The sequence below is a fragment of the Phyllobates terribilis genome, unplaced genomic scaffold (genome assembly GCF_046119375.1).
Source record: "Phyllobates terribilis strain yellow unplaced genomic scaffold, ASM4611937v1 Scaffold_1__5_contigs__length_1240528914, whole genome shotgun sequence".
Taxonomy (NCBI): domain Eukaryota; kingdom Metazoa; phylum Chordata; class Amphibia; order Anura; family Dendrobatidae; genus Phyllobates; species Phyllobates terribilis.
Genome location: NW_027362761.1, coordinates 750,839,904 through 750,852,087, shown reverse-complemented (window position 1 = coordinate 750,852,087; position 12,184 = coordinate 750,839,904). Strand labels below are relative to the sequence as shown.

At 43.3% G+C, this 12,184-nt stretch overlaps 1 protein-coding gene across 1 annotated transcript in view; it reads left to right on the top strand.

Moving 5' to 3' along the window:
* The first annotated feature begins 3,299 nt into the window (after positions 1-3,299).
* Positions 3,300-12,184, top strand: part of PIK3R2 (phosphoinositide-3-kinase regulatory subunit 2) — a 65,012-nt gene continuing 56,127 nt past the window's right edge. Inside the window, exon 1 of the mRNA XM_073636884.1 lies at positions 3,300-3,456. The gene's annotated coding sequence lies outside the window, so the exon portion shown is untranslated. The remainder of the gene's footprint in view (positions 3,457-12,184) is intronic.

Genomic DNA, 12,184 nt, shown 5'->3' with positions numbered 1-12,184 from the left:
AGGTATCGCCGTGCTCAGAACGACCTGACCTATAAAACTGTCTTACTAGTAAACCCCTTTAGTGAATACGGTAAAACATTTTTTTTAAAAAAGGAAGCAAAAAACTATGCTTTATCATCATACTGCCAAACAAAAATGGAATAAAACGTGATCAAAAAGACAAATGTAAATAAACATGGTACTGCTGAAAACATCATCTTGTCCCGCAAAAAAACAAGCCACCATACAGCTCCATCACCCGAAAAATAAATAAGTTATAGGTCTCAGAATAAAACAATGCAAAAAAAATTTTTTTTCTATAAAATGTTTTTATTGTGTAAAACATAAAAAAAGATACAAATGTGGTACCGTTGAAAACGTACTGACCCGAAGAATAACACTGCCTAATCAATTTTACCACATGCGGAATGGCATAAAAAAAAATCCTGAATTGTTGGTTTTTGTTTATTCTGCCTTCCAAAAATCAGAATAGAAAGCGATCAAAAAATGTTACTTGCCCGAAAATGGTACCAATAAAAACGTCAACTTTTCCCGCAAAAAAACAAGCCATCACATGACTCGGTTGGCCGAAATATGGAAAAATTATTGCAAAAACTAGTCTTTGCAAAAAAAAAAAGCGTCTTGTAGTGTGTGACAGCTGCCAAACATAAAAACCCAATATGAATCTGGTATCGCTGTAATCGCAGCGACCCAAAGAATAAAGTCGTCTAATCACTTATACTGCACGAGGAACGGCGTAAAAAATAAACTCCAGGATTAGATTTACGGTTAGGGTTGAGTTAGGGTTGTGTTAGGGTTAAGGTTGTGGTAGAGTTAGGGTTGTGCTAGGGTTAGTGTTAGGGTTGGGGTTAGTGTTGTGTTAGGGCTGAAATTTTTCCAAAAGTAAAGAAAAAAAAAAATGATGACGATATCGCGACTAGTGTTGAGCGCAAGTGCTCGAGTTTGCATTGGGTGCTTGAGTGACATATTAGAGTCTCCGCCCCATATGTTCGCGGCTGTTATACAGCAAAAAAAAAAAACATGCGTGGATTGCCTGCCATGCACAGGCAATCTCCACATGTTTTTCTTTTGTGTCTAACAATCGTGAAACATGTGGGCGGAGACTCGAACACCCGCGATACTCTGTGCATACCCGAGTACCTGATGCAAACTCAAGTAGCGAGCACTTGCACTCAAGAATAATGACAACTTATTCAATATGATGACCTAATGTTATCAATTTCTGTGTCGTACCTCTGGGTTCAAAATGTTCACTATATCCCTTGATAAAATCCTTGAGGGGTCTAGTTTCCAAAATAATGTCACTTGTGGGGGGTTTCCACTGTTTAGGCGCATTAGGGGCTCTCCAAACGCGACATGGTGTCCGCTCCCGATTCCAGACAATTTTGTATTCAAAAAGTCACATAGTGCTCCTTCCCTAACGAACCCTGCCGTGCACCCAAACAGTGTTTTTTCCCCACATATGGGGTATCGGCGTACTCTGGAGAAATTGTACAACAGTTTTTAGGGTCCATTTTCTCCTCTTACCCTTATAAAGAAAATTAGGGCTAAAAGATCATTTTTGTGGAAAAAAATCTTTTTTTTTTTATTGTTTTTATGACTCTGTTATAAACTTCTGTGAAGCTCCTGGGGGTTCAGGGAGCTCACCACACATCTAGATAGGTTCCCTGAGGGGTCTAGTTTCTAAAATGGTGTCACTTGTGGGGGGTTTCCACTGTTTAGGCACATCAGGGGCTCTCCAAACGCAAAATGGCGTCCGCTAATTATTCAAGCAAATTTTACATTCAAAAAATCAAATGGCGCTCCTTCCCTTCCAAACCCTGCTGTGCGCCCAAACAGTGGTTTTTCGCCACATAATGGGTATCTGCGTGCTCAAGAGAAATTGCACAACACATTTTGGGGTCCATTTTTTCCTGTTACCCTTGCAAAAATTTTGGTCTAAAGTAAAATTTTTGTGAAAAAATGTTAAATGTTCATTGTTTTCTTCCACGTTCCAAAAATTTCTGTGAAGCATCGGAAAGGTTAATAAACGTCTTGAATGTGGTTTTGAGCACCTTGAGGGGTGCAGGTTTTGGAATGGTGTCACTTTTAGGTATTTTCTGTCAGGTGTGATGTGGTCCCTAAAAAAAAAAAAAATGGTTTTGTGAATTTGAGAAATTGCTGGTCAACTTTTAACCCTTATAACTTCCTAACAAAAATATTGGTTCCAAAATTGTGCTGATGTAAAGTAGACATGTGGGGAATGTTGTTTATTAACTATTTTGTGTGACATATCTCTCTGATTTAAGGGCATGAAAATTCAAAGTTTGAAAATTGCAAAATTTTCAAAATTTTTGGCCAAATTTCCGATTTATTCACAAAGTAACAAGTCATATCAAATATTTTTTTTTTTACCACTACCGGCCGCACCAAGTGAAGCTGGGAATTTCACTGTGCACTTGCCCGGAGCGGCTCGTCATAGTGCTAGTGCTGTGAAGCTGGAAACCTCACAGTGCATGCGTGGCTCCCAGCGCTGGAAGTGTTACTGCCTGGCCGTGTCATACAGCGCATGCGCCCCACAAATATCAGCGCTCGCCAGGAGCAAAATTCAAATATGTGGACGGTGCCAGCACTGACTGAATACAAGGATCACACCCCTATGACTGAACGAGCAGGTCGGATTAGAAGTATATAAAATGTTATATACTCCTTATATTTGCAACAATTTTCATGAAACAGCGTGTTAATGATGCACATTGTATCACTAACAACGTTATGGGGGCAGTGTACATAGCAACTAGCACGTGACAGGTTCCCTTTAAGGTGCAAACCACCTTTGGGTGTAAAGGGGTTAATTGTACTGACCTGCAGAATCACATTACCAAATTATTTTTACAATGAATGGCATTGAACCAAAACCCAAAAACAATGGTGGAAGTGTGTTTCCCCTCTCCCCCCATTTTTTCAGCACATTATATTGTATAGTGTTTTTCAAAACGTCAACTCGTCCAACAAATAAAAAAAATAAAAATAAAGAATGTTATGACTTTTGGAGTAAACATCACCATGTCTTGAGAGGGTTAAAGAGAACATTGCTAATATACAATATTTAGTGTCAATGGTGAAGAACTAGGCCAAAAGGTAAAGTTGTGCAGTATGGCATCTTCTGGAATCCCAAGGAAGCAGCCTGCAGGCATCCTGCCCCGCACTGTGATGACGACCCGACTACAGGGACCTATTGCAATGCGGCGGCAAAGGCAGGATGCGGACTACTCGTCGTCCCGCAGCGCTCGGTCATTTCCGTGAGCCCTCGGCTTCGCCATGATACGTCACTTCGGGAGTTTCCGGAATCGCTCGGCTCACACTGCTAAGCTGCATGATGGCAGCTCCCCGGAGCCTCGGAGTGTGAAGGCAGGAGGAGAACAGAGGAGCAGAGGGAAGGCCATGCACCGCGCCTGGCGAGGACTGCACAGAGCGGTAAGACGTGGCGGGAGCTGCCACTGAGCGCAGTATGCCGACTGGCCATTACGGCTGATGGCTACAAAGTTGCAGGGGAGTGTGGACGGCAACTAGTTAGAGGAGCTCGGTGCCAGCTGTACCCAGGCCTGCGCACACGTGCGCCCCAGGCTGTGCTCCGGCCGTGCGGCTGCGCTTTGTCTCTGTGCGCCATATGTGCAGCAGGGAGCGACGTGTGTGCGACTGGAGCCGATGCTGAGAATCTGCACTATGTGTACATGTGTATGCATTTATAGAGATGTGTGTAATAACTCATATACGTGTGTGTGTATACATTTCCATAAACGCACACAAATACACACACACACACCTTAGAAGATTGCACTTTGGGTGTTGTGCAGTGACGATCGGACCCCTGTAGGACCACTGAGCCGCTCGCTATGGAGGTCTCCTGTGTAGCATTGTGTCCAATCTTATGCAGGGGAAACAAAATTTGTTTTATATATTAACTCTGATTTTTTTTTCTTTACCACGTCACCTAGACATGAAATAACGGGAATGAATTTAAAAAAAAAATGGGGGGGGGGGGGGTGTAGTAGTTTGTTTTCTTTTTTTTAAGATGAGGGGCATAGAAAAACTTGTCAAATCCTCTAAGTGACTGTCCCCAAAGTCAGTCAGGCACCAAGAACATGCAATAGTTCTCCGCAAGGGCTCAAACCAAAAGCGTGTCACCTACAAATCGCAGCGTGCCCGACGGTGGCGTGCAGAAACGTATGGCAGCGTGCCCGACGGTGGCGTGCAGAAACGTATGGTGGCGTGCAGAAACGTATGGCAGCGTGCCCGACGGTGGCGTGCAGAAACGTATGGCAGCGTGCCCGACGGTGGCGTGCAGAAACGTAGCGCAGCGTGCCTTACGGGGTGTCGCGGGGAGACATGTCGCATGGAAATGTATCGTAGTGATTTCTAAATAAGACATCTTTATTAAATCTAGAAGACAAATAAGATCTTCTGCACAAACTGCAGAGCGATCACCAGGAGTAAAGGGCAGACACAATGCCGGCAGACTTTAGGGAACATAGTACTCCTACCCCTGGCGTTCTGCTGAAGCGGCCTGCATGTGTTTAGTACCCGGTCCTCATTGGTCATTCGCCTGGCAACAGTATGTCTCTCACTACTTGGCATGTAGGAGTCTGGGTGACAATCCCAGCAGAAGCTAACAGCAGCCATGTAGGTTGTCACAAAGGATATGAGAGAACTCGGGAGGACTGCGGAGGTGAAGGGGAATGCCCATTGTGTCCAGGACCAGGAAAGAGCGCAGTATCTCAACACTATCATTTCCACGTAGTTCCCCATTCTTGTTACACCCTGCCTCGTAGCTACAGTGTACGGTACAGGGAAGGTGGGTGCGGCACATCTCAGAAGGGCTGTGCCTGTACCAGCTGCTTTGGGTTCTGTGCCGGTTCTAGAGACCACTGTTTTTCAGTTACTGGTGATGTCCACCATTATGCCCTAGACTACCGTAACCATCGGGGGCGGCCTAAAATGGAATATTAGAGTGAATTCACCATGGAGGATTTATTGCAGAAATTCAGTGCATTTCATGAATCTTGTCGGCGCTGTTTCTAGAGTATTAGTTTGGATTTCTGCAAGCTTTATTTTGATGACTGGTATTAAAGTGGCTCTTTGATTTTCTATGAAAAATAAATCTTATTTGCTGGGCAATGCGTAGTAGATGACCTTCTGACTTAGGCCTAGTTCAGATAAGTGCTGAACTCTGTGGAGCAGTCACATACGTCTAGTATGGAGGTGACTGGCTCGATGTACAGCGCTAAGTTCTTGTCCGCATGGCAGACGGGTGCAGCACTTACCTGCAATGTACATACCCTAGTTAGATCCATAAATCAGAGCAGACTAATGTGTGCTGCAATTTGTTTTCTCGCTGACCTGGGCTCTGTGTAGAGAGCTGCTCATGTGCACTAGCACAGAGGCTACTACTGGTCCATGTGCGGTCGGTCCATAGCAACAACATATACTGCAGCACTTTATAATTGAGGCACAGTTATATGTTAAAGTAAAGCAACTTACTCTAATTTTGAAAACTTTCTGGAATGTCTGATTTCACCCACTGCCGCATGGGTGTGAATTTGTGATGTGTCGTCACAGCCTCATCACAGCCTTGGGTGGCAGGGAGCTTCCTCCCCCTCGATGTCTGTAGGGGCTGGCTCACTTAGTGAACAGAGCCAAATAGCCAGCCCCTTCATACTTGTCACTGACATCCCTTTAAAATATGAGCTTTGCTGTGATTGGGTATGGCTTCGCTAATGAAATAAGTAGTTTAGCCTCCCCAAGCATTAACAAGCACAAGTAATGTCTAAGTCGCCATAATTCAATGTACTGGTGCCCAATTATTAGGGGATGCCTCATGGTACACTGCACATAAAGGTGTACAAGTGCCTCATTTTTTGGGGGGGTATGCCTCCTGGCACACTGCCTCATTATTGGGGGGTATGCCTCATTATTGGGGGCCATCTCCTGGCACACTGCCTCATTATTGGGGGCCATCTCCTGGCACACTGCCTCATTATTGGGGGCCATCTCCTGGCACACTGCCTCATTATTGGGGGCCATCTCCTGGCACACTGCCTATAACTGTACCACGGGGGGGATCTCACCATTGGGTGGTACCTCCTGGTACACTGCATATATCTGTAAAACGGGGAGTTGGTTTCACTATTGGGTGGTACCTCCTGACACTCTGCATATAACTGCACCATGGGGGGGGGGTGGTCTCACTATTGAGTGGTACCTCCTGATACACTGCATATAACTGTGCCACTACTGCCCCTGACATTTGTTCCTACTCATGTATGTGCAGCCATGCAGTCTACCTCACAGCTGGCCCGTGTCATTGTCTGCCTCTGTCTGTATATGTAACATGATGCCATGATGGTTCCTTGAATCCCTTCCCAGTGTGGGTCAGAGCGAGGTGTTGATAACTTCCTCATGTCCGCTGCTCACTGTACATTTTTCCTGTTCAGCCGCATACACAGCTTCAATAAGTATGCCGTCCAGGAGGATCTGTGCTGGCCTGGATATGCTGCTGATTCTCCACACAACACAAGCGTTCTTCATGCTGTATATGTAGTAGAGTTGTATTTCTTCCCTGTTCTCCATTTTACATATCTGTACATAGAGGCAGAGACGACGACCCCTCCATTTATGTTGCTGTGAATGAGGTGCGGAATATTGCTTTATATTATTTTAGTACGAGACCATTCATGGGCTGCACATGGTCAAAAACGGAAGCCGGTCCATAGAATACAACAGGAGACGTGTGAACGCATCCAACGGGTCAGAAAATCTTGGGCTAGGAAATGTTTGCCGCCTCCTAAATAGGTGGACTCACGCAATTTTAACCATTTAACCACCAGCAATGCAATAGTAGAGGTTAGAATACAAGTGCGGTTTGCCAGAGGTCAATCACCCCTTGATCGTGGGATGCCGGTAGGTTGTCATGGCAGCCAGGGACCGAACAATGGCCCCCCACGTCTGCCATAGTAATGCTGACAGACATAATACACAACAATATAGAACTATTGCAGTCTAAATGGGCAGGAGGTTCCCCAAAATATACAAGAATTGCTGTTTTTGTTTTTGTTCACCCTAGGGCTGTGGAGTCGGTATAAAATGAACCGACTCCAACTCCTAAAATATATAATAAATTGGGTACAGTAGTTCAATGCAGTTTGTGGGGAATATTTTTTCATAAGAATTTGGGAAAGTTATGAAATGTCCTATTCCTGATCTAAGGGTCTAGACTTTTAGCGGAGATGAATCTGCGCTATAGTAAATTTATCACTTAAACATGAGCCATGTAAGAGGGAGTCGTGGAGTTGGAGTCGGAGTCATGGAAATTGAGGAGTCGGAGGTTTGGCTTACCGACTCCACAGCCCTGGTTCACCTTTCCTGCTGATTAACTTTACTTTGCATTCTCTTCTGTCGTAATGCAAAAAATGGTAGAAACTTTCCATTGATGAGGAATCAATATGAAGATATTACATAAATTTCTCTTTCACATCAAAGCTGGCCCAGGGACAGACCGCTAGCACAGAACATATAGTGATCAATGTGTCAAACCATGTAAGGACAAGCTGACTGCTTACAGTTTGGCATCCAAATAATTATGACTGGCAGGTCAACCCTTATTACAGACATCTTTGTGTATCATTGGACATTCATTAGTGAAAAGACGCTAATTAATAGTCTCATCCTTACAATGCTCAGTTATGTCATCACCAATAATTTATCAATTGTATTTATTTACCTTTTCACCCCCTCTTTTCAAAAGGCTTTTACTTCACTTATTTTCTTCAGTAGGGTTATTGCTCATGTGGACATGCAACCTTATAGGGTTATTCTCATCTCTAAAATGTATCACCTGGCCAGAGAATAGGTGTCAGCCTGCTGATCAGTAGGGTCTGAAATGTACCCCCAATGGATCATCCAGATGGCTAAATCACGGCCATACCGAGCCCCAATTGGGTGCAGTCGAACTCCACAAATTATAACTTTAACTTTGAATTATGTGAGCGCTGGAAACAGTCATGCAGTTTTTGGGTACTTATTTTTCTTTAGCCAAACGCGACGGAAGTGATGAACAATGGCATAGTTTTTTTGCAGCGTTTTTCACAGAGTATTATTTTTTTTTTTTTTAGTGTGCTCGTTGAGGATGGATAAATGGCAGCACTCCAAATTCAAAAAGTAATGTTTTTTCAGGCTAGGCCTACACGGCGAGTCGCGCAACACTGAAATCACAGTGTTGCATTGCAACGTCATATCTAATAAATTCTTAGATTTTTCTGTCACCAGTTGCACTCGACTTGCTTGCCGTAGACCTCAATGCGACTTGTGTGCAACATCTCTGCTATTTGACCATTACGGCTCTAAAATAGCCTTTTTTTTTTGTCGTGTGAATTTCCTGAGAATTGCTGTCACATGACTCACTATAGTCCTAGCCTAATTCACTAAAAGGTTGCAACTAGAGTTGGTCCAAATTGATTCCCAGGACCCGTTGGTCGGCCACTTCAGTTATCGGTGGCTGCTGGGTGGCATCCCTGGTAACTGATTTTTTTTCTGACAACATCCCCAACTCCGCTTTTGAATAGCCGGCCTGAAGCGAATTCATCATTGCAGTTTAATGCACATGTGATGTTCCGTCAAGCCGGCTAGTCAAAAGAAGAGCCACGGATGCAGTCAGGTAAGAGGCAACGGCCTCAGGGCTCCCATCCAGCGACCGCAGTTTACTGACGTGGTCGATAGAACTGGTCCTGCGAATCGTTTCACACCAACTCTAGTTGCAACGTCTCCAAATAAAGAATTTTTATCATTTGTGGCCAGATGTAACATTTAAAGTTTATAGTAAAACATGAATAGCACTACATAAAAAACATTTTTGTTTGTGGGGTTTTGGTGGCATATTTTTTCAAAACTACATTCTGTGGATCTAATCCACGTTTCGGCATTTTATCGTAGGACTTTGAGGGGTATGTGCACACGATGTCCTGTTCAGATGTGTTCCACCTGGAACACACCTACAGAAGCATTAAGAAAGGAGCATAAAAGAACAAACAAATACACTGCAATGTAAAATAAACTTGCTGTGCATATGTTCAGTCTTTTTTTAATTCTCTTAAAACGCTGTAAGTTTTCAAAGACATGAAGCTGTTAAAAGAATTCATCAGCCCATTCTTGGGGCATCTTCCGCTTGTAAGACGTTCACTATGAAAACACAATATATAAAGAAAATATCCCTAAAATACCAGAAAGAACACACATATAAAAGTAAACTAAATGTGAAATGGCATAAAAACCACTACACCTTAAGGCTGAGGCTACACAACGTCTTTGGCCACGACACCTGTCCAAGTGCAACCAGAGTTCACTAGATGTTGCTGCTATATTGCAGTGCAATACAAGTGATAAGGGTACTGCAACAAGCAAGTTGCAAAAAATCAGACATGGTTGGACTTATTACGACTTGTTTGTCGTGGCCACAGTGCCGCCGGGGTCATGATTTGATCCCATTCACTTGTGTTGAATTGCTATGCAGCAGTGACACCTAGCAAATTTTGGCTGTGCAACAGGTGTCACTGCCAAAGTTGCCATGTAGCCATATTAACGTGGAATCGAAAACGCAGGAAGACCAAATGTCGTCTTGTTTGCTTTCCCATTTTTATCAAACAGATAAAGATAATCGCACCTAACATAGGCTAGCCATCTTCCAAGTCAGACCAGGGACAGCATGGTGACACAGTGAAAATGCAATATTTCAATGCCGTCTGTACGATAATCTGATTTCAGATCACAGAAATGTATTGGCGAATGGTGGCAGCAAGAAGTGTTGTGTGAATGTGTGAACTGGCTGTGGGATGTGCTTAGGTCATTGGTTGGCTTTTGCGATAGGCTCGTGGACGAGAGTGTGAGTAGTGGAGTACTCCATTATAGTCGCATCCAAGTCACGTGTTCAGCAAGTGGGCGATCATTACAGTCAACTTATAGCATTATTTACTATATTCTTCACTTTATCACAAGTTACAGGAACTGAGAGTGACATCTCTGAAACACTGGACTACATTTCAATGATGTACTTCTTAGGCCATATTCACACTTTCAGTATGTGGTCATTATTTTACATCAGTATTTTACAACAGTATTTGTAAGCCAAAATTGGTGAGGTGTTTCTATTATACTTTTCCTCTGAATTTTCCACTTCTGATTTTGGCTTACAAATACTGATGTAAAACACTGACCAAGTACTGAACGTGTGAACATGGCCTTAAAGGGACTCTGTCAGCACAGAATGACTGTTGAAACCAAGTACAGGTGCTCGGTGCTTCACGGTGGGGCCAATCTTTTAAATACAACTTCCCACCTGCTTAGTTTCCATCCATCTCCACCTTTCTCTGGCTCTATTAAGCCAGAGCTGTCAATCAAAGGTGGGTGGTGGAGATGATAGGGAAAACAAGCAGGTAGGAAGGTGTATTTAAATGTTTGGCTCCACCAGGAATCACAGAACGGCGGAACTTGGTTTGAACAGTCCTTCTGAGCTGACAGACTCCCTTTAATGGCGCCATGAGAGCCCTCATGACCTCTATAAGGAAAGAAGCAGAAAGCGTAAAAGGACCTCAACGCCACCACCACCACCCTGCAGTGTCCTTCCCTCTTCTAGAGATGACAGATCTAGAGAGGGACTTTCCTTCTTGTCTTATTGAACCCCTTTTTGAGAATTTTTTTATATACCTGGCTTTTATGGATCTTCTGTTCTAACAGAGCTTGATTTAAGGGCCTTGCTCTTTGGGGCTGTGCTACCAATGGTCATGGTAGAGGTCCTCTTGCCCACTCATTAGCCCAAGTTCTAAGCTACTACTTACCTAATGGCCAGGGTAGGGTTTTTTGGACCAACCGCTTTGAACTCTGATCAATATATATGTGAGTCTTTCAGGCTGGAAGGTCTGGTCTCTAGGGGTTCAAGGATAACTTCAAAATACAAGGAGTTGAGGGAAGTGTTGGAGACTCTAAAAGCAGCACTACTAAGGAGGCAAAACACATTATCATCTAGGAACCTTGGCAGGAGAAACATTGTTTTGGGCCGGGACTCTGTTCTTTCTTCCTCAGCAGTTCCTCTGAAGAGTTCAGGCAATCAAGCAGCAGACTTTCTAAGTTGGAAAGTAGAACAGGCCTTAAACTCGTTTCAGGGCATGCTGCCATACTTCTGTAGACTAGGTAGAATAATTCCTACTGCTTGTCAACTAGGTCATGTGAGGGTGTATTTTCTCTGAAATGTGACCTAAAATATGGGTACATGTCCTTTCTACGACAAGAATGCCTGGCCGGACCCGGAGCAATCCACTTTCCACTATTAATATAAGATAAGTTGTGTGTTCATGCAAACAGACCAGCTTTTCTGGCTCCTACATCTGAAAATCCTATGCAAGAGGAATAGAATTCCATATACTGTGCACCCATTGCTAGAGCGTTTCCAAAAATGGTAAATACTTAGATCCAGTTGTCATTTATTTCAATGAATGTGACTGAGTAACAAATTCATATTTGCAACAATGTTAATAAGTATTACAGTGTTGGATTACACCGACACACAGTAAGTGTGTAGGCAGTTTGCCTGGCAGAGGATTATTCTTATTGTAAAGTGTAGCCACTTGAGTTTGCCATAGATTTCCATCCTTTTAATCTATGTAAGCAGATAGACTCACTATCAAGAGTCCCGTGGCTGGTTCTGTGCATCGTTATAAGGGGTCTGATTATTATCTGCCATCTTAGAGGAGGCCGTGTTTTACAGATGTATTGTGATAGCCAAAGTTGAATTTCTTTTCTGTAAAATCAGCGCATTTGGAACAACCTCATGGTGATTAATAAAATAAGAAATTCTTTAGTGTAGAAATGAACCCTTTTGTATTGCGGACACTGAATGTTGAAGGGAATCTGTCAGTAGGATCAACCCTCCTAAACTGTTTATGTAGGCATGTAGGTTATAGAAAATTGAATCAAATGTTACCCTGTGTCATAAAAAAAATTAAAATCCATAAGACTCCCCATAGGGGACATATCACCCTCACATTAAACTTATGGGATTAATTATAGCTGGGGAAGAGAAAAACTAATAACTGGGGAATTATAACTGGGAGGGAGCTGCAACTTCTACCTTCATTCAAATAGAGGCCTCCTGCAGTGA